This window comes from Ranitomeya variabilis, chromosome 6 (assembly GCF_051348905.1).
Source record: "Ranitomeya variabilis isolate aRanVar5 chromosome 6, aRanVar5.hap1, whole genome shotgun sequence".
NCBI lineage: Eukaryota > Metazoa > Chordata > Amphibia > Anura > Dendrobatidae > Ranitomeya > Ranitomeya variabilis.
Genome location: NC_135237.1, coordinates 546,175,582 through 546,195,755, shown reverse-complemented (window position 1 = coordinate 546,195,755; position 20,174 = coordinate 546,175,582). Strand labels below are relative to the sequence as shown.

General features: G+C 42.6%; 1 long non-coding RNA gene across 2 annotated transcripts; it reads left to right on the top strand.

Annotated features, from left to right (window-relative positions):
• Positions 1-4,822: 4,822 nt before the first annotated feature.
• On the top strand, positions 4,823-18,265 carry LOC143781598 (uncharacterized). Of its 2 annotated transcripts, none has more exons than XR_013216771.1 (3): positions 4,823-4,915; positions 14,151-14,253; positions 18,114-18,265. It is a non-coding gene; the product is annotated as an uncharacterized LOC143781598 (long non-coding RNA). The 2 variants fall into 2 exon arrangements; XR_013216772.1 differs by lacking the exon at positions 18,114-18,265 and adding an exon at positions 17,408-17,591.
• Positions 18,266-20,174: the final 1,909 nt, after the last annotated feature.

Sequence of the window (20,174 nt, the reverse complement as noted above, 5' to 3'; positions counted from 1 at the left end):
GGTGTTGTGGTATTTGTCCCTTGAATGTGCTATTTGGTCACCAAGTGGTGGTAGTATGTGGTCTTGACCTGGTGCGGTGGTATTTGTTCCTTGTATGTGATATTATTCGATCACTGTGTTTGTAATTTGTGGTCTGGTCATGGCGCGGTGGTATTTGTTCCTTGTATGTGATATTATTGGTCAAAATATGCCTAAATTATATTGCAGATTTTAACAAATATTTAATAGGTTACAGTAGAGTAGGGCCCGGCCATTTTTCTGGAATAATCTGGTTCGGGTATAATATGACCCCCCTGTCACACGACACCCCCCCCCCCCGTCACATGACACCCCCCCCCCCGTCACATGACCGGGGGGGCCCACAGTGTCTGAACAGCCCGGGGCCCTGGCTACCCTTAATCCACCCCTGACCAGCTGTCTGCTTCTTCCCTATATAGTGCTTGCATAATTTGGAGGTGTGCTTTCGGTCATTGTCCTGTTGTAGGATAAAATTGGCTAAAATCATACACCTTCCACAGGGTATGGCATGGCATTGCAAAATGGAGTGATAGCCTTCCTTATTCAAAATCCCTTTTCCCTTGTACAAATCTCCCACTTTACTAACACCAAAACAACCCCAGACCATCACAATACCTCCACCATGCTTGACAGATGGCATCAGACACTCTTCCAGCATCTTTTCAGTTGTTCTGCGTCTCACAAATGTTCTTCTGTGTGATCCAAAAACCTCAAACTTGGATTCGTCTGTCCATAACACTTTTTCCCAATCTTCCTCTGTCCAATGTCTGTGTTCTTTTGCCCATATTAATCTTTTCCTTTTATTAGCCAGTCTCAGATATGGCTTTTTCTTTGCCACTCTGCACTGAAGGCCAGCATCCCGGAGTCGCCTCTTCACTGTAGACGTTGACACTGGCTTTTTGCGTGTACTATTTAATGAAGCTGCCAGTTGAGGACCTGTGAGGCGTCGATTTCTCAAACTACAGACTCTAATGTACTTGTCTTGTTGCTCAGTTGTGCAGCGGGGCCTCACACTTCTCTTTCTACTCTGGTTAGAGCCTGTTTGTGCTCTCCTCTGAAGGGAGTAGTACACACCGTTGTAGGAAATCTTCAGTTTCTTGGCAATTTCTCGCATGGAATAGCCTTCATTTCTAAGAACAAGAGTAAACTGTCAAGTTTCACGTGAAAGTTCTTTTTTACTGGTAATTTTGAGAGTTTAATGGAACCAACAAATGTAATTCTCCAGATTCTCAACTAGCTCAAAGGAAGGTCAGGTTTATAGGTTCTCTAATCAGCCAAACTGTTTTCAGCTGTGCTAACATACTGCACAAGGGTTTTCGAGGGTATTCTAACCTTCCATTAGCCTTCTTACACAGTTAGCAAACACAAAGTACCATAAGAACACTGGAGTGATGGTTGTTGGAAATGGGCCTCTATGCACCTATGAAGATATTGCATTACAAACCAGATGTTTGCAGCTAGAATAATCATTTACCACATTAAGAATGTATAGAGTGTATTTCTGAGTCATTTAATGTTAGCTTCATTGGAAAACCTGTGCTTTTCTTTCAAAAATAAGGAAATTTCTAAGTGACCATAAACTTTGAACGGTAGTGTACATTCATTTATGTAAATAAAAGTCAACTATAAAAGTACACATATATGGTATCGCCACATCCATAACGACCCGCTTTATAAAACTATCTCACTAGTTAACCCCTTCAGTGAACACCTTAAAACAAATAAGTAAAAAGCTAGGCAAAAAACAATGCTTTATCATCATACCGCTGAAAAAAAGTGCAATAAAACGCGATCAAAAAGACAGATGTAAATACAAATGGTACTGCTGAAAAAGTCATCTTGTCCCCCCAAAAAACAAGCTGCCATACAGCTCCATCAGTTAAAAAATAGAAAAGTTATAGCTCTCAGAGTAAAGCGATGGAAAATAATTATTTTTTCTATAAAATAGTTTGCATTGTGTAACAGCAGCAAAACATACAAAACTATATAACTGTGGTATCGCTGTAATTTCTGTAGTGATGAGAGACTGCTTAATTTACAGATGACTCCAGAAGCATGAGCTGGGCATAATGTACTGGTTACTACAGCGTACTGGACACTACAGCGCGCTGGTCACTACAATGTACTGGTCACTACAGCGTACTGGTTAATACAGCATACTGGTTACTACAGCGTACTGGACACTACAGCGTGCTGGTCACTACAATGTACTGGTCACTACAGCGTACTGGTTACTACAGCGTACTGGACACTACAACGTGCTGGTCACTACAACGTACTGGTCACTGCAACATACTGGTCACTACAATGTACTGGTCACTACAATGTACTGGTCACTACAGCGTACTGGTTAATACAGCGTACTGGTTACTACAGCGTACTGGACACTACAACGTGCTGGTCACTACAACGTACTGGTCACTGCAGCATACTGGTCACTACAATGTACTGGTCACTACAATGTAGTGGTCACTACAACGTACTGGTCACTACAATGTAGTGGTCACTACAACGTACTGGTCACTACAATGTAGTGGTCACTACAACGTACTGGTCACTACAATGTAGTGGTCACTACAACGTACTGGTCACTACAACGTACTGGTCACTACAATGTACTGGTCACTACAACGTGCTGGTCACTACAATGTACTGGTCACTACAACGTGCTGGTCACTACAATGTACTGGTCACTACAACGTACTGGTCACTACAACGTACTGGTCACTACAACGTACTGGTCACTACAATGTGCTGGTCACTACAATGTACTGGTCACTACAACGTACTGGTCACTACAATGTACTGGTCACTACAACGTACTGGTCACTACAACGTACTGGTCACTACAACGTACTGGTCACTACAACGTGCTGGTCACTACAATGTACTGGTCACTACAACGTACTGGTCACTACAATGTACTGGTCACTACAACGTGCTGGTCACTACAATGTACTGGTCACTGCAACGTGCTGGTCACTACAATGTACTGGTCACTACAACGTACTGGTCACTACAACGTGATAGTCACTACAATGTACTGGTCACTACAACGTACTGGTCACTACAACGTACTGGTCACTACAACGTGATAGTCACTACAACGTACTGGTCACTACAACGTACTGGTCACTACAATGTACTGGTCACTACAACGTACTGGTCACTACAACGTGATAGTCACTACAACGTACTGGTCACTACAACGTACTGGTCACTACAACGTACTGATCACTACAACGTACTGGTCACTACAACGTACTGGTCACTACAACGTACTGGTCACTACAACGTACTGGTCTCCACAGCTGCAATTTGCAATTTTCACTCAGCAACACCCACTGCTGTCTGTTTCTGGAAAACACCCATGGAGTCAAAATCATCACTACATCTGTAGATAAATTCCCAAAGGGGTATAATTTCCAAAATGGGGTCACTTGAGGGGGGAATCTGCTTTTCTAGCACTCAGAGGCTCTTGCTATGGAATCCATAAACTGTTTTGGGAAAATCTTCTCTCCAGGAGGCAAATAGCGCTCTGCCCCTCCCGAGTCAATCTGTATGGCTAAGCAGCACAGTACAGCCACATATGGGGTATTTCTACATTCAGCAGAAATTGTGGGACAAATTCTGGTGCCATTTTTACCCATTTCCCAGTGTGAAAATGTAAAACTTGGGGCTAACACACAATCTTGGTGGTAAAAATGTAAATTATTTTTTCTTCACTGCCCAATGGTATAAAAGTTTGTGACACACCTGTGGTGTCAGTATAATGACTGCACCCCTAGATTAATTCACTGAGAGGTTTAAGTGGTAAAGTGGGGTCACTTATGGGGGGTTTCTGCTATTTTTGCACCTCAGGGGCTCTGCCAATGTGGCATGGCACCCTCAAACCATTCCAACAAAATCTGCTCTGTAATATGGCGCTACTTCCTTTCTGAGCTTTGCACTGTGTCACAAAAGTAATTTTTGACCACATATTGGGTCTCGGAGAAATTGCACAACAAATTGTATGGAGCAACTTCTCTTGTTACCCTTAAAAAAATTCAAAATTTGGAGCTAAAAAAGATTTATCTGGGAAAAATGTGATTTTTTTTATTTTCACGGCTTAACGTTATAAACTTTTGTGAAGCAGCCATAGGTTCAAGGTGCTCAATACACATCTAGATAAGTTCCTTAAGGAAAATTAAGTTTCCTAAAGGAAATTTTTTGTGAAAAAAAAATGTAAATGTTTATTTTTTTTCTTCCACATTCTAAAAATTCCTGTGAAACACCTGAAGGGTTAATAAACTTCTTGAATGTGGTTTTGAGCACCTTGAGGGGTGCAGTTTTTAGAATGGTGTCACTTTTGGGTATTTTCTATCATATAGGCCCCTCAAAGTCACTTCAAATGTGATGTGGTCCCTAAAAAAAAATGGTTTTGTAAATTTTGTAAAAATGAGAAATCGCTGGTCAACTTTTAACCTTTATAACTCCCTAACAAAAAAAAAAGTTATGTTTTCAAAATTGTACTGATGTAAAGTAGACATGTGGGAAATGTTACGTATTAACTAGTTTGTGTGATTCCACTCTCTGTTTTAAGGGCGTGAAAATTAAAAAGTTGGAAAATTGCAAAATTTTCAAAATTTTCGCCAAATTTCCATTTGTTTTCACAAATAAACACAAGTTATATCGAAGAAATTTTACCGCTTTCATAAAGTACATTATGTCACGAGAAAACAGTCTCAGAATAACCGGGATCCGTTGTAGCGTTCCAGAGTTATGACCTCATAAAGTGACAGTGGTCGGAATTGTAAAAATTGGCCTGGGCAGGAAGGTGGAAACAGGCTTCGGCGTGAAGGGGTTAACATAAAGCAATGGGTTCAGTGTCCCTCTCCTCCTGGTCTTTCTATGGCAGGTAGGATATCCTACAAGCGGCAAGCTGCGGTCAATTGGATTTACACTGCAGCAGACTAAAAATAGCCGGCAGATCGGAGCGAATGTAGAAACAGCAGATTTTCATTTACATTTTCGCTAATATTCAGCTCCTTTAATGTTCATTTACGGCCGGCGCACGTGCTTCTGCTTCAGCAGTTTTCCCTGAATAGAAAATGACAAGGTCATCTTGCAGCAATGCAGATGTTACCAGGACTGCATTGATGGGTGTTTCCCGTAGAAAAGATCTCACTTTCCCCCCCTGAAGACATTGGATATATTTGGCAGAGGACAGGTTTTATTGCATCTGCTCAGCACTGCGCAGCTGATCCTTCGCTCTGTAGTATTTTTAGAAAGTGGCCAGAATTCATCCGACTGCGCAAAAAAAAAAGGAAAAGATTCATTGTCTGTCTAAATACATAAATATACTCATGCCAGAAGCTTAAGTATATGGCCCTTTAACAATAAATAAATCGCTGGAATCAGTCTTAAATTTCATGCACCTGACTCTTAAAATTACTCTTTCAGAATGACCTGTCTTGTATGGATACGTATGGAAAAAAAACATTTCTGGCCCTGATAGGTCTCTTATTCTGCATTTTTCCCCTCTGCAGGGTCCTTCTCTAATTTTTAGTTGTCTCTGAGCTGGTGGGTGGAGACTAGCTCTTATGATGTCTCCCATACACAGACTTGAGGGATTCCTGCTCTCCTGTCTCTATGAAGCACATATTCAGAAGCAGAAGCAGCAGCATGGAGGACATGATACAGGGATACTGAGCAAGGTAGCTGTTCTGGCTACACTAATACTTACTAGAAAGCATCAGAGATGGTCTGGGTGTGTCTCTCTCACCCTGTTCCTCTCTTCTCCATAGACTCTGATAGGCAGCTGTAATCTGATATCTAAGGGAGTATGACTACTAAAAGTTAATGGTTTAGGTTTGTCTCTTTCATCCTGCTCCTCTCCATAGACTCCTAAAGGCAGCTGTAGTCAGATCCCTCAGTGAGTTGGACTCCTAAAGGCTATGGTTTGGGTTTGTCTCTTTCACCCTGCTTCTCTCCATAGCCTCTTAAAGGCAGCTGTAATCGGATCCCTCAGTGAGTTGAACTCCTAAAGGCTATGGTTTGGGTTTGTCTCTTTCACCTTGCTCCTCTCCATAGCCTCCTAAAGGCAGCTGTAATTGGATCCCTCAGTGAGTTGGACTCCTAAAGGCTATGGTTTGGGTTTGTCTCTTTCACCCTGCTCCTCTCCTCCCCAATGCCTCTTAAAGGCAGCTGTAATCGGATCCCTCAGTGAGTTGAACTCCTAAAGACTATGGTTTGGGTTTGTCTCTTTCACCCTGCTCCTCTCCTCTCCATGGCCTCCTAAAGGCAGCTATAATTGGATCCCTCAGTGAGTTGGACTCCTAAAAGCAATAGTTTGGGTTTGTCTCTTTCACCCTGCTCCTCTCCTCTCCATAGCCTCCTAAAGGTAGCTGTAATCGGATCTCTCAGTGAGTTGGACTCCTAAAGGCTATGGTTTGGGTTTGTCTCTTTCACCCTGCTCCTCTCCTCTCCATAGACTCTTAAAGGCAGCTGTAATCGGATCTCTCAGTGAGTTGGACTCCTAAAGGCTATGGATCGGTGCTCCACTCATGGCTGTTAATCATTTAAATCCCACTGTCAATCACCGACAGTGGGATTTAACATGTGCCGGATGGAAGCATGTCATTCCGTGTGCCCATGTCACGTGATCGGGAAGACCCCGTGCCTGTCATTACAATACTCCTATGAACGTCGGCTTATGGACGGCGTTCGTAGGAGATCGTGATATCTGCTTCATATAGCAGTGCTGAAGCCCCGCTATGTATTGTACAAGCAATCGGGCGATTGCAGCATCAGTAAAAGTGGGAAAAAAGTTTTTCAAAGTATGAGAAAAGTAAAAAATTACAAGAGTTCAATTCATCCCCCTTTTTCCTCATTAAAAATAAAATAAATACATATTTGGTATTGCTGCGTTAAAAAATGTTCAATCAATCTAAATATAAAATAAATTAATTAGAGCGGTAAACTGCGTAACGAGAAAAAAGTTTTAAACGCCAAAATGAATTTTTTTTTGCAACATTGAAATAAAATGCAATAACAGGCGATCAAAACACTGTATCTTCCCCAAAAATAGTATCAATAAAACCGTCAGCCCGGGGCGCAAAAAATAAGCCCTCAAGCAGCCCCAGATCAAGATGGAAACGCTACGGGTCTCAGAAAATAGCGACAAATGCAAATACTGGTATCTGCAAACTCATGCTAAGCGGGGGAATTATGTTGCCAGGTCAGTTACCACATAGCTAACATTGTAAATTAAAAAAAAAAATAAAATTTGTGGAATTGCACTTTTTTAAAAATTTTACCTCACTTGGAATTTTTTTCTCGTTTTCCCGTACACTATATGGCTATATCAAGGGTTCCATCAAAAGTACAACTCGGCCCGCAAACAACAAGCCTTTACAGTATATGGCCATATTGACTGAAATATAAAAAAGAGTAATGTTTCATGGAAGAAGGAGAAGAAACAAATGAAAAAAAAAAGAAACGGAAAATGACCCGAGGTTGAAAGGGGTTAAAAAAGGCGCCAATTAAGAGAATAAAGTGCAAATGCGAAACTGGCAAAAAAACACCAAAAAGTCAGCAAGGGCACAAATGCAACAGTGAATAGTGAGCATCAGTTTTTGAGCCAAAATAAAAAAAAATACATAAATAAAAAAGAATAAAAAAGTATTTTTAAAGAAGTTGTCCACTACTATAACCTTTTTTTTTTTTTTTTCATAAATCTTGCTATTGTGTGCCACTGAAAACATCTACTGTGTTTATTTTAGCAATATTACCTTTTACCATGCTGTAGCAGCACATGTTTAGTGCTGGATCCAGCTCTCATGGGGTTAATTGACAACTTCCTTTCTCCTGACTTACTGTGCTCTAATACTACAAGTTCCATGATGCATTGCACTCGCCTGTAACTCTGCACCTGGCACACCCACTCCAAAACACACCCCAACCCCTCCGTCCTCTCCTCCTCTATCTTCAAAAAGATTTGTGATGTCATTTCTGTCCAACCTCCTCTTTTACATGTGTCCAACCCACACTCCATTACACACAAAGATAGACAGATAGATAGATAGATAGATAGATAGATAGATAGATAGATAGATAGATACATACAGATATATCTATATATCTATGTCTATTTCCATAGATATGTCCATATCCATGTTTCTAAACCCCTTCACTCCTGGAGCTTTTTTCGTTTATCGCTCCCCTTCTTTCCAGAGCCATAATTTTTCCGTCAATATGGCCATGTGAGGGCTTATCTTTTGCGGGACAAGTTCTACTTTTGAACGACACCATTGGTTTTACTATGTCGTGTAGCAGAAAATGTGAAAAAAATTCAAAGTGCAATGAAATGGCAAAAAAGTGCAATCCCACACTTGTTTTTTGCTTGGCTTTTTAGCTAGGTTCACTAAATGCTAAGGCTGTGTGCACCCGTTGCGGATCTGATTGCAGATCCGCAGCGTTTTTTGCTGCACTGAATTGCATCAAATCCGCAGTGTAGTGTACAACCAATGTAAGTCTATGGGAGCCGCAGACTTGTTGTGCACATGCTGCGGAAAAAGCCGCACCAAAACCACACCAAGAACTACATCAAAACCGCACCAAAAACTGTATCAAAACCGCACCAAAACTGCAAAACTGCACCAGGTTTTGATGCAGTTTTTGGTGCAGTTTTGATGCAGTTTTTGGGCAGTTTTGATGCTTTTTTTGGTGTGGTTTATGCGCGGTTTTAATGCCGTTTTTGGAAATAAGTAAATAAACGGAAAATGTGCATGATTTGAATGGAAACATGCATGAAAAAACGGATTCCAAGGCCGGATTCATCATTTCACAGCTCAGTTTCATACGTTTTTTTGCCGGATCCGTCGCTGTGCGTTTTTTCGCCGGACAGAAAAAACGTTCTCTGTATGTGTTTTCCATCCGGCGGAAACAGCTTTTTTGATGGATCCGGCAAAAAACGGATGAAACTCTATGAGAAAAAAACGGATCCGACGGAAAAAAATTGATCCGTTTTTTTCAAAACTCGCCAGATTGTGCCTCACGGCAAAAACCTGATGTGTGAAAGCACCCAAATATATGGATAGATACATCTATGTATCTATAGATATATCTATAGATAAATATATCTATAGATAGATATATCCATAGATATATAATAGAAAGGCCGATGTTTCTATAAGGCTACTTTCACACTTGCATTTTCCGCAATCAGTCTTTTTGGGAAAAAAACAGATCCTGCAAATGTGCTCGCAGGATGCGTTTTTTACCCATAGACGTGTATTAGTGAAGGATCGCGACGGATGGCCACACGTCGCGTCCATCGTGCAACGGATGCGTCGTGTTTTGGCGGACCGTTGGCACATCCGTCGCGTCTGCCATTTTCTACTGCGCATGCGCGGCCAAAACTCCGCCCCCTCCTCCCCGGACTTCAGAATGGGCAGTGGATGCGTTGAAAAACTGCATCCGCTGCCCACGACGTGCACAAATTTCACAACGTGCGTCGGTACGTCGGCCCAACGCATAGCGATGGACCCGTGCCAACGCAAGTGTGAAACAGGCCTTAATGAGCGTTTAATTTAATAAAAAACTGAAAAAAACGTCGTGGGCTCCCGCGCAATTTTCTGCGCAAGAGGGGGAAAGCCGACGGCCGGGGGCCAATATTTGTAGCCTGCTATGAATATCAGCCCGCAGCTGTCTGCGTAGCCTTTACTGGCTATTAAAATAGGGGGACCCCTCCAAAAAAAATGACGTGGGGTCCCCCTATATTTTATAGCCAGAAAGGCTATGCAGACAGCTGCGGGCTGATATTCATAGCCTAGAGAGGGGCCATGGATATTGGTCCCCCCCCCCCGGCTACAAATACCAGTCCGCAGCCACCCCAGAAATGGCGCATCTGTAAGATGCGCCAATTCCGGCACTGAGGCTGGTTTCACACTTGTGTTTTTGGACGCTGCGTTTTAGCGCTAAAAAACGCATGCGTTTTTTTTCCTATACCTAACATTAAATACGCATGCGTTTTTTCGCATGCGTTTTGACGCGTTTTCGGCAACGCATGCGTTTTTGTACGCGCGCGTTCATTTGCAGAAATGCAACCTGTAGTAATTTTTAGCGGCGTTTTTTTGCCGCAAAAAAACGCATGCGTTTGTTTGCGGCAAAAAATGCATTGCTGTCTATGTAAGGCTACTTTCACACTTGCGTTTTTATCTGCATGCGTTTTTAAAAAAAACGCATGTGTGAAAAAACGCATGTAAACGCGGTAAAACGCATGCGTTTTTTAGACGCATGCGTTTTTATAGAAAAACACAAGAAAACACAAGAAAACACAAGAAAACACAAGAAAAAACAAGAAAACCCTAACCCTACCCCTACCCCTAACCCTAACCCTAAACGTGACTGAAATACGTGGCACTGAAATACGTGCAACTGAAATACGTGGTACTTAAATACGTGGCACTTAAATACGTGGCACGTGGCACTTAAATACGTGGCACGTGGCACTTATATACGTGGCACGTGGCACTTAAATATGTGGTACTTAAATACGTGGCACTTAAATACGTGGCACGTGGCACTTTAATACGTGGCACTTAAATACGTGGCACGTGGCACTTAAATACGTGGCACGTGGCACTTATATACGTGGCACGTGGCATACGTGGCACTGAAATACGTGATACGTGGCACTTAAATATGTGGCACGTGGCACTTAAATACGTGGCACGTGGCACTTTAATACGTGGCACGTGGCACTTAAATATGTGGCACGTGGCACTTAAATACGTGGCAATATGACTGTCAGAAAATGTTCATTAAACGGTTAGGGGTGAGGTTAGGGGTAGAGTTAGGGTTAGGGTTTGGATCCCTTTATCACCTTGATGGTGGTGGGTGGCTTTTCAGTGTGTTTTCTGTTTTTTTTCTAAAAAAACGCATGCGTTTTTAGCGCAAACAAACGCATGTGCTTAAAAACGCATGCGTTTACATAGACAGCAATGCATTTTTTTGCCGCGAAAAAACGCATGCGTTTTTTCGCGGCAAAAAAACGCGCAAGAAAATACTGCAGGTAGCATTTTTGAAAATGAACGCATGCAGACAAAAAACGCATGCGTTTGAAAACGCGACCAAACGCATGTGCAAAAAAACGCATGCGTTTTCAATGTTAAATATAGGAAAAAAAACGCATGCGTTTTTTGTGCAAAAAACGCTGCAGACAAAAACGCAAGTGTGAAACCAGCCTAAACGCATGCGTTTTTAGGCACATGCGTTTGCGTTAAAAACGCATGCGTTTTTATAGAAAAAAAACAGAAAAAAACACTGAAACACCACCCACCACCATCAGGGTGATAAAGGGATCCAAACCCTAACCCTACCCCTAACCTCACCCCTAACCGTTTAATGAACATTTTCTGACAGTCATAGTGCCACGATATTTCAGTGCCACGTATTTCAGTGCCACGTATATAAGTGCCACATATATAAGTGCCACGTATGTAAGTGCCACGTGCCACGTATTTAAGTGCCACGTATGTAAGTGCCATGTATGTAAGTGCCACGTATGTAAGTGCCACATATTTAAGTACCACGTGACACGTATTTCAGTGCCACGGATTTAAGTGCCACGTATTTCAGTGCCACGTGCCACGTATTTCAGTGCCTCGTATTTCAGTGCCACGTATTTCAGTGCCACGTATTTCAGTGCCACGGATTTAAGTGCCACGTATGTAAGTGCCACGTATGTAAGTGCCACGTGCCACATATTTCAGTGTCACGTATTAAAGTGCCACGTATTTCTGTCACGTTTACGGATAGGGTTAGGGTTGATGTCACCGCTCTATAGGACCCTCAGTGACACACTGACAGGAGGCAATGGCTCCTGCAGTGTATCACTGAGGTTACTAAAGTTCACTGGTCTCACTTTATGGCAAAAAGCTGCGTGGGAACTTTTTCATACAGCATGCCATAAAGTGAGACTAGGGACTATTTTCTCACAGGGGCGTAGGAATACATTGTGGGGAATACATTGTGGAAGGATACCTTCCTCCCCTCATTGTGTTCCTGGTGCCCCTGGTGAGTGGTTGCGTCAGCAGATGCTCCTGCTCTCCACGGGAGATCGTCGTGGGACACTCGTTTTAATTGGATTTCTGCGGATCAGGGAGTATAGTGTTTGTTTATTATTTTAATATTTTTTACAGATGACAATGGCTTCGGGGATCAAAGTGACAAGTGATGGTGAGTATGTACTCTATGTTTTATGTACTGTATGTCTATATGTATGTACTGTATGTAATGTATGTATGTACTGTATGTATGTATGTCTGTATGTATGTACTGTATGCGCATGTCGTCGCATGGCGCATGTCATCGCATGGCGCATGTCGTCGCATGTCGTTGCATGTCATCGCATGGCGCATGTCGTCGCATGGCGCATGTCGTCGTATGGCGCATGTCGTCGCATGCAGCATGTCGTCGCATGGCGCATGTCGTCGCATGCAGCATGTCGTCGCATGCCGCATGTCGTCGCATGGCGCATGTCGTCGCATGCAGCATGTCGTCGCATGGCGCATGTCGTCGCATGCAGCATGTCGTCGCATGCAGCATGTAGTCGCATGGCGCATGTCGTCGCATGGCGCATGTCATCGCATGCAGCATGTCGTCGCATGGCGCATGTCGTCGCATGCAGCATGTCGTCGCATGGCGCATGTCGTCGCATGTTGGCGCATGTCGTCGCATGTTGTCGCATGCAGCATGTCGTCGCATGCAGCATGTCGTCGCATGGCGCATGTCCTGTATGTGTTCTATGTATGTATGTACTGTATATGTGTTTTTTTTTTCTTTTTTTTTTTTTTACATTCAACACATTAGCCGGATGATGGGACTACTACTGTCCCATCATTGGCTAATGTGTCACTGTAGCAGGCAGAGCCCGATGGGACTTGTAGTCCCATCGGACATGCCTGCACACAGAGACAATGCCGCCGCCACCACCACCGCACAGCCACCTTCAGCACCGGCCGCAGCCGCCGCCAGGGCACCGGCCGCCGCGGCGGGGCCGCCGACGCACCAGCCGCCGCGGGACCGGCCGCCGCCGCGGCACCAGCCGCAGCCACGGGATCAGCCGCCGCAGCACATCTCAGCAAGCAGATCCCAGCACCAGACACCTGCAGTGCACAGCCCCGCCCGCCCCCAGCAAAGCCCCACCCGCCCCCAGCACAGCACAGTCCCGCCCACAGCCCAGTCACTCTTGAGTGACTGCTGACTGTGCGGCTAGGACACGCCTGTTACTGACGTCACGTCAATTTCCAGAGTCTGGAAATTGACGTGACGTCGGCGGAAATTAGCGGTGGCTGCAGCCTGGGGGTCACGTGACCCGGACTCAGCCACCAGCATAGCGCCGCTCACAGGGGAAAAAGGCAACGCAAGGTATTTACACAATTCATCAGGGGCCCCGGGGGGATACATTGGGGGGATAATTGAAAGTAGTGGACAACCCCTTTAATGGAAACTAAATCCCTTGCAGACACTGAGTTATGCAAATGTTTCAGTGAATTCTTTACTACTTAATGGTTACTCTGTCTCTGAAATAATAACGTGAAATAAAAAATACTAAATAATCAACTATTTCAAATTTTGAAAGGGGAGGGTATATGACCACAGACACCTCATTGCTGCGCTGATGTAAACAAAACAATAAGTAAGGAGCTGGATATCAAATAATGAAATGACTGCTCATTCTGACCTAGTCTATACTGCAAAGCAAGTGTCAATCTATTGTAACTATTCTAGTGCGAAAATTGTATTGATTCAAGATTTCTTTTAAGTGTATATTAACATATTTCAACACAGAAAAAAACTAAAAAAAAAGTCTCATTATGGTTAGTTCTTGCAAGAAGCCAAGATTTCTGTTACTAGCATATATGATTACGGAGATGGGGAGCAGCTCTTGGCATGGCCCTCCGAGCTCTTTTCTTTGCTTCTTAGTGCAGTTCCATAAACCCCTCTCCTCTACTCTGTTATTCTTTTTTCCCACGCTGTATAATCACACTGAGCATGTGTCTAAATTACACAGAAATGTACAGGACTGATGTTTCCAATGCTGGAGAGAGCCACAAAATCATAACTGAGCCTTTGTCTGATCCCAGGGACTGATGCCGTAAGCCGGAGCTAACTGGAGACCACCCACGGTCATCTGCGGCAGACATCTTCCCTGAGGATCTCAGAATTTGGTTGGAGCTCAGTTCTAAGGTGAGATGAGAGAGCTCGAGCTGCTTGGCTCAGTGTAATTCCGTATTTTCTTATATTTGGACATTATAAAAATAATCAGTAGCTGAAAAGACTGTTATATTTTTGCAAAGAGGTGGAAAAAAACAGAAGAGGGTCAACTTGGGACCAGTTTTATGAAAGACCCTCTAAACCTCTCTCGCTAATTTGTCAATTTATATTATACATGTCCTGGGCTTTTGTGGTTTTGTACGTGTTCGCTCATGCCAAACTCTTTTGGGCTAAGATGTCTATTGCTAATTTACACACCAAACTACAAATCCCACGCAGGAGCCAGAGAATTGGCGGAAGCCATGAGACCGTGCAGATGGATTGCGCTACTAAAGTTTCTCCATCCATTGGAGGAAATTTGAGCTTCACCTTTCTATCCATGAGACCCATATTGTTTGCCTTCATGGTATATATGATCTGGTTTGAACTTAAGTATTTGGTGTCTGTTGGTTTAGTGCATTCAATTTTAATATCCAGTGATAATGAAATGACACTGCTCATATTGTCACAGTCTACACAGCAAAGCAAACAAGTGATCTGTGGAAAATAAGAAGGGTCAGCCTATTTTAGCTGAATTAGTGTCATGTGTCTGAGCTAATATTTCAAGATATTCCAGTTCACAATAGTAAAAATAATTAAAAAATGTCTGAATTTCTCACTATGTTTGTTAAGTATATGGTAATATTCATCAATATACAAAAAAAGTTGCACTCTATCGTGCTAAAGCTTGTAGACATTGAAAATATGAAATATGAATAGCAATACTGCTACAATTGAGACGCTTAGCACATAATTTGGCCAATTGATGCATGCCAAGCAACCAATGACAAGGTGGTCGCACTACGTGTCTACTGTGAATACATCTCTCAAAACCATGTATTTATGGGTAGGTAGGATCCTGCTGTAATTAAAACCACCACATGTTGAAGGGTTGAGTGCTCAGTCAGAGAGCTAACAAACAAATAACAAAAGACTGACCGTCACTGCCAGGCGTCTTTTGTTATTTGTCAATATTCATCAGTTGGCACCTGTGCCATAAATAAATAAAAATAAAAAACTGGCGTGGGTTCTCCTCAGCTGCAACCCTCACCTGTCAGCTTTAACACGGCTGGTTATCTAAAATAGAGGTGTCCCAACGCCATATTTTTAAATAATTTAAATAATTTTAAAAAATGGCATGGGGTCCCCTCCATTTTTTACAACCAGCCAAACTAAAGCAGACAGCTGGGGGCCGAAATTCTCAGGCTGGTAAGAGGCCATCGATATTGCCCCTCTCAAGCCTAAAAATAGCAGCCCGCAGCCGTCGCCAAAATGGCGCATCTATTAGATGTGCTAATTCTAGCACTTTGTCTAGCACTTCCCGCCCTGTAGCGGTGACAAGTCGGGTCAATATTTGTGGGGTTCATGTAAGCTGTTCTATGGCCGCTGACATCAAGCCCACAAGTTAGTAATGGAGAGACGTCTACAAGCCACCTATCCACTACAAATCCTATAGTTATATTGCAAATAAACAGACAGCCAGTATAAAGTCCTTTATTTGAAATAAAAATACAAACCGATTTACTTTTTTATTTAAAAGTACAAAACAAAGTTATGCACACCTTATACCCGTTCCATTGAAGCTCTCGTCTCCTGTAAAAAGCAGAAAATAATAAACATCAATAATACTCACCCAACACCCATTCCATTGAAGCGCTGATCTCCTGTAAAAAAAATATATATATAAAAAAACAAACATGTATTCCATGTCTGTGGTAAAGGTTTTCAACCTGTAGAATAAATATCAATTGCACACTCCTTTTGAATGCAAATAAGATTTATTTTATTAAAGGTAAAAAAATAAGAGCAACCTTTGAATGTCAACATGTTTAGGCCAACTCGGCCTTTTTCACGACAGTTGCACTCAGTAGGTATTCTCTTCTAGACAGGGATTTTTCTTCCCTGGAAGTGCGATTTGTTAAGTCTGGAAGGTATAGTTCAAGAGATATCCTTGAGTAGGTTGATGAATGTGGAAAGCCTGTATTTCACATGTCCCAGACAGTGCCAAGATACGACTGTCCATGCTGAAAACCATGGGAGAATGAGCTTTCAGCATCCGTCATCAAGGTTACCGCAGATCACTGAGGTTGCAATCTCAGCTAATTTTGTCTGGTTCTTCTTCCTCATTTGATGATGTTCTCTTCGAGATAGTCCTAAGAAGTCTTTCTTTTGGCTCATACCATCCGTCGAGGAAGGAGTAGGAGGCTAATCTGATTTGGGAGCTTCAAACATCTTGGTTTCCTTAGTGGAAACAGTTCAAAGCCTTGGGCTGGACTTACCTGAAGAAATAATTCTGAGGGTCCACAGGGCAATCATTGTCATCAAATAGGTCACTTGTAAATCATTTCAAAAGAAATATACCCTAGGGGACAAGTGATTGCTCCAAAGTCTCCTCTAAATGAGAATGTCTTCTCTTGGTCCTTTAGGGTTGGACCTTCTGGTATTCTGATGGACAAGTTCTCCCTTTAGCAAATGTCTGAGATGGTGGGCTTCACAATGGTGTAGAGTAGTTTGCCTGGATATCAGTCAGTGCATGGATACTCGGAAAATCTGGAACTCTGGAATCTTACAAAATTAAGTAAAAGGTTGAACTTTGTGGAATTAAATTGCCTTTACACCATTTGTTTGGCCAATAACTACCTTTCTTGATTCCCCCATAAATTTAGAGGCTCCATCGAGAGGGAAGTGAGCTGCTCTCAGACACCTCCACGGGAAAACAAATGGACCAGGCATGAAAATTCAGCATGTCTGATCCTTCTATTGTACCCGAGTTGGGAGGCCCACAGGGGAAATGTTTGACTAGCCCCTCTCGAAATAATGTGTTCCGTCCTCTTTTCTCTAATGTCTATGGAGGGTTTAGTTCTTTCTTCATCCTACTGACTATGCAATTATGTAACATTATCTCAACCTCACAATTTCGCAATACATTTTTTCGGAACAATACATCTCTTGTCGATGAATTCCTCACATACTTTTAAAACCATAAACAATGTCGCTGAGCCAATAGTGTAACCATTAAAATAATTATAGGCTAATTAGTTGTACTTTCATTATCCGTAATTTATCTGTTTATTATTTTGCCTTGTAGATTAGCCCAGGGGGGTAAAACTGAATGACTTCACCTTATAGGAAGACTTCAATGATACATTGTAACACATTGAATTATTGGCCGTCCGATGTTGACTTATGGCTTTGGCTACGGGCAAGTTTGGTAACATTTTTTTTTTCCGTTTAAGAAAGGAAGGAAAGCCATTTCTTCTAGATGTTTTGAATACCAGATAGATGAGGAAACGAAACTTTGATATTCTGAGCTGATCGTTGTGAGAACCTGCTCAAGAATGTAATAAAATTACGCAATTCCGTCTAAAGAGTCTAAAGAATCATACAAACAGGAGCAAACATTCTATTACTGTCTCACCTGGTCTATGGTGTGAATGATACATAGCTAACAATTAATGTAGACATTCATTTATGCTATATCACCCCTCCCCCACTCACTGCAGATGGAGACGTATTTATTGGAAACATTTATTATATATTATTTTTACGTCATTCCTAAAAAAAAATTATGTTATGGTTCATAATTAATGATCAAACAGGAAATTTTGTTCCCCTGAAGAAGCAGTGTGCGAAACGCACGTTGAACCGTGGCTCTTCTTAGGTTGATTTGGGTAATTATTCGCAGTGATATTCCTTTAATCTTACATAATCATGTATGGATTTATTCTTTTGCATATGCCCTTATGTTTACATTTTGCATAACTTTTTTGTTAAAATGTGACCCTTTTTTGTAGGATGTAGGAAACTTTGTGAATTCCTTTCTACGATGTGTGCCCTGAGCTGGAGAAAGTGTTCAATCCGTCTTTTCATCTCACTAAGCATAAATCGATCCTACAAGTGAATCTAAGAGAAATCTGTTTCTTTCTCCACATATGAGTCGCTTCTTTTCTTCCCTTTGCTTCAAAAACTGTTAAAATTCATATTGGTCAAAACAAGAGGAACTGCCAGATTACAGCTGTTGATAGAGAAGGGAGAAGAAAGGAGGAGCAGGGAATGAAAGACATACAGATCTAGCTTCTGCTTTCTAGTAAATGTTTTATCTCTCCCAAAGCTGGATTCACAACCACACTGCTCAGTACTATTGTATAATATCACCTATGCCTCTGGTGAACACGTGCCCACTTGTCTTTATGTAGCATGTTACATATCCGTGTGTGCTGATGTATATCATGCACATTGCCTCTTCAGAGGGGAAGAGGACTAGAACTCTAGCGCCACCTATTGGAAGTAGCAATCCTAAAAGACAATATTGACCCTTTAACTAGCCTTGCCACATGACTTAGAATAAAAGCCAAAATAGAATCTCAATGTGCAGACATGGTTTTTCAAAGTGTTGCCCTTCCTCAATGAAAAGCATGAGATCAGATTTGGCTAGGTGAGAAGCTTCCGACAGGGATCTAAGGGATAATGTAAGTGCCAGTGTAAGGAGACTTAGAAGCCATGTAATGAAAAATATTTCCCAGAGGAGCATTGCATGGCTTATAAGCCTCCTTACACTGGCATGCCACTCTTCACAAATAGAAATGTTACTTCATAGATGTGTATCATAGCTGGACTCTACCCACTAGCTCAGAGGAGAGCCCTATTTGGCGGTGATTTTGGAGGGTCTGTATTTTTAGGATGAGACACAAATGATTCACCTTGTGCATGATAATAATAACAAAGTGTAGATGCAATTTTGTACAGATAGTGGGGGTCAACGCTGAGAATCATCTTCCCTGGTGGGCCCGAGGAACTGGTTAAACACCGAGCAGAGAGAGGAGGCTGGGAGAAGGAGTGTGGGAGAGGGATGGAGGGAGGTGATTTTTTTGTCCTGATTTATACGTTGAGCTGCTTTCTGTGGGTCACGGTGACACCGTGAATGCGATCTTGTAATCAGACGTTTATGTGTCTCGTTTCGCCTTCTTTAGATTTCCATCTTGGCTACACATCAGCGCTGCAGACAGCTCTCCCCTTACTGGGTCGTGCCAGTACGACCAGCAGAGACCATTTATATTATTTACTGTGTAACCAGTAGAGTCCCGCGGCGGGAATAACTTCCCTGACCTGATTCGGTCACTTCTGATGGGAAGATTGCCGGTATCAGGCACAAGGGCCTCGAGATCTGAACAGCTCTGATTGCTTCTTTCCATTTATAGATCTAGAACCGCTGCTTGTCCTGTAGAAAATGGAGCGCCAGCTTTTTTAAAGGGTCCAAAAACTATTGCAACCAAAAGTTTTATTGCCCCAAGGTATCTAAAACATGAAACACCATTGCAAACATAGCATTGATTAAAAACATCTTGCCGTTCTGTGTATACAGCGCCTATGCAGGTCTATGTCTAGCATTATTTTGAATAGCATTGTGTAGTGCAGCCGTATCCACGCTGTGCAATGATGAGGCAGTGACCCAAAAAAGTTCAAAGCAAAATGTGTTTTAATGTCCAACTCACAGAAAATACACAGCACACGATATCCTCCGGATCGCGGCCGGGACACAAGACAGTCCACATGCGGGACCTGGCTGCCGTGGGCGACTGCACTGCCGTGTACTCTGTGGGTGCCAGGCCTTTTGGCTCCGCTTGCCTGTGTTAACTCACACAAGTGGAGCTCTGCAGAGCCTTTGGCTCTGCACACTTGCAAGACCAAACTGACACACCCAACCCTCTGCTTCAGGTGTTTTTGCAAGAAACCTGTAGCCTTCAGCCACATGGAAAACCCAGGGTCCGTAAGGAAACGGACCACCCTACTTCCATCCTGATGTCCGTTTCAAAAATAAAAGCCCAGAGCAAGTTTTCTTAAATCTGCCCTGAACA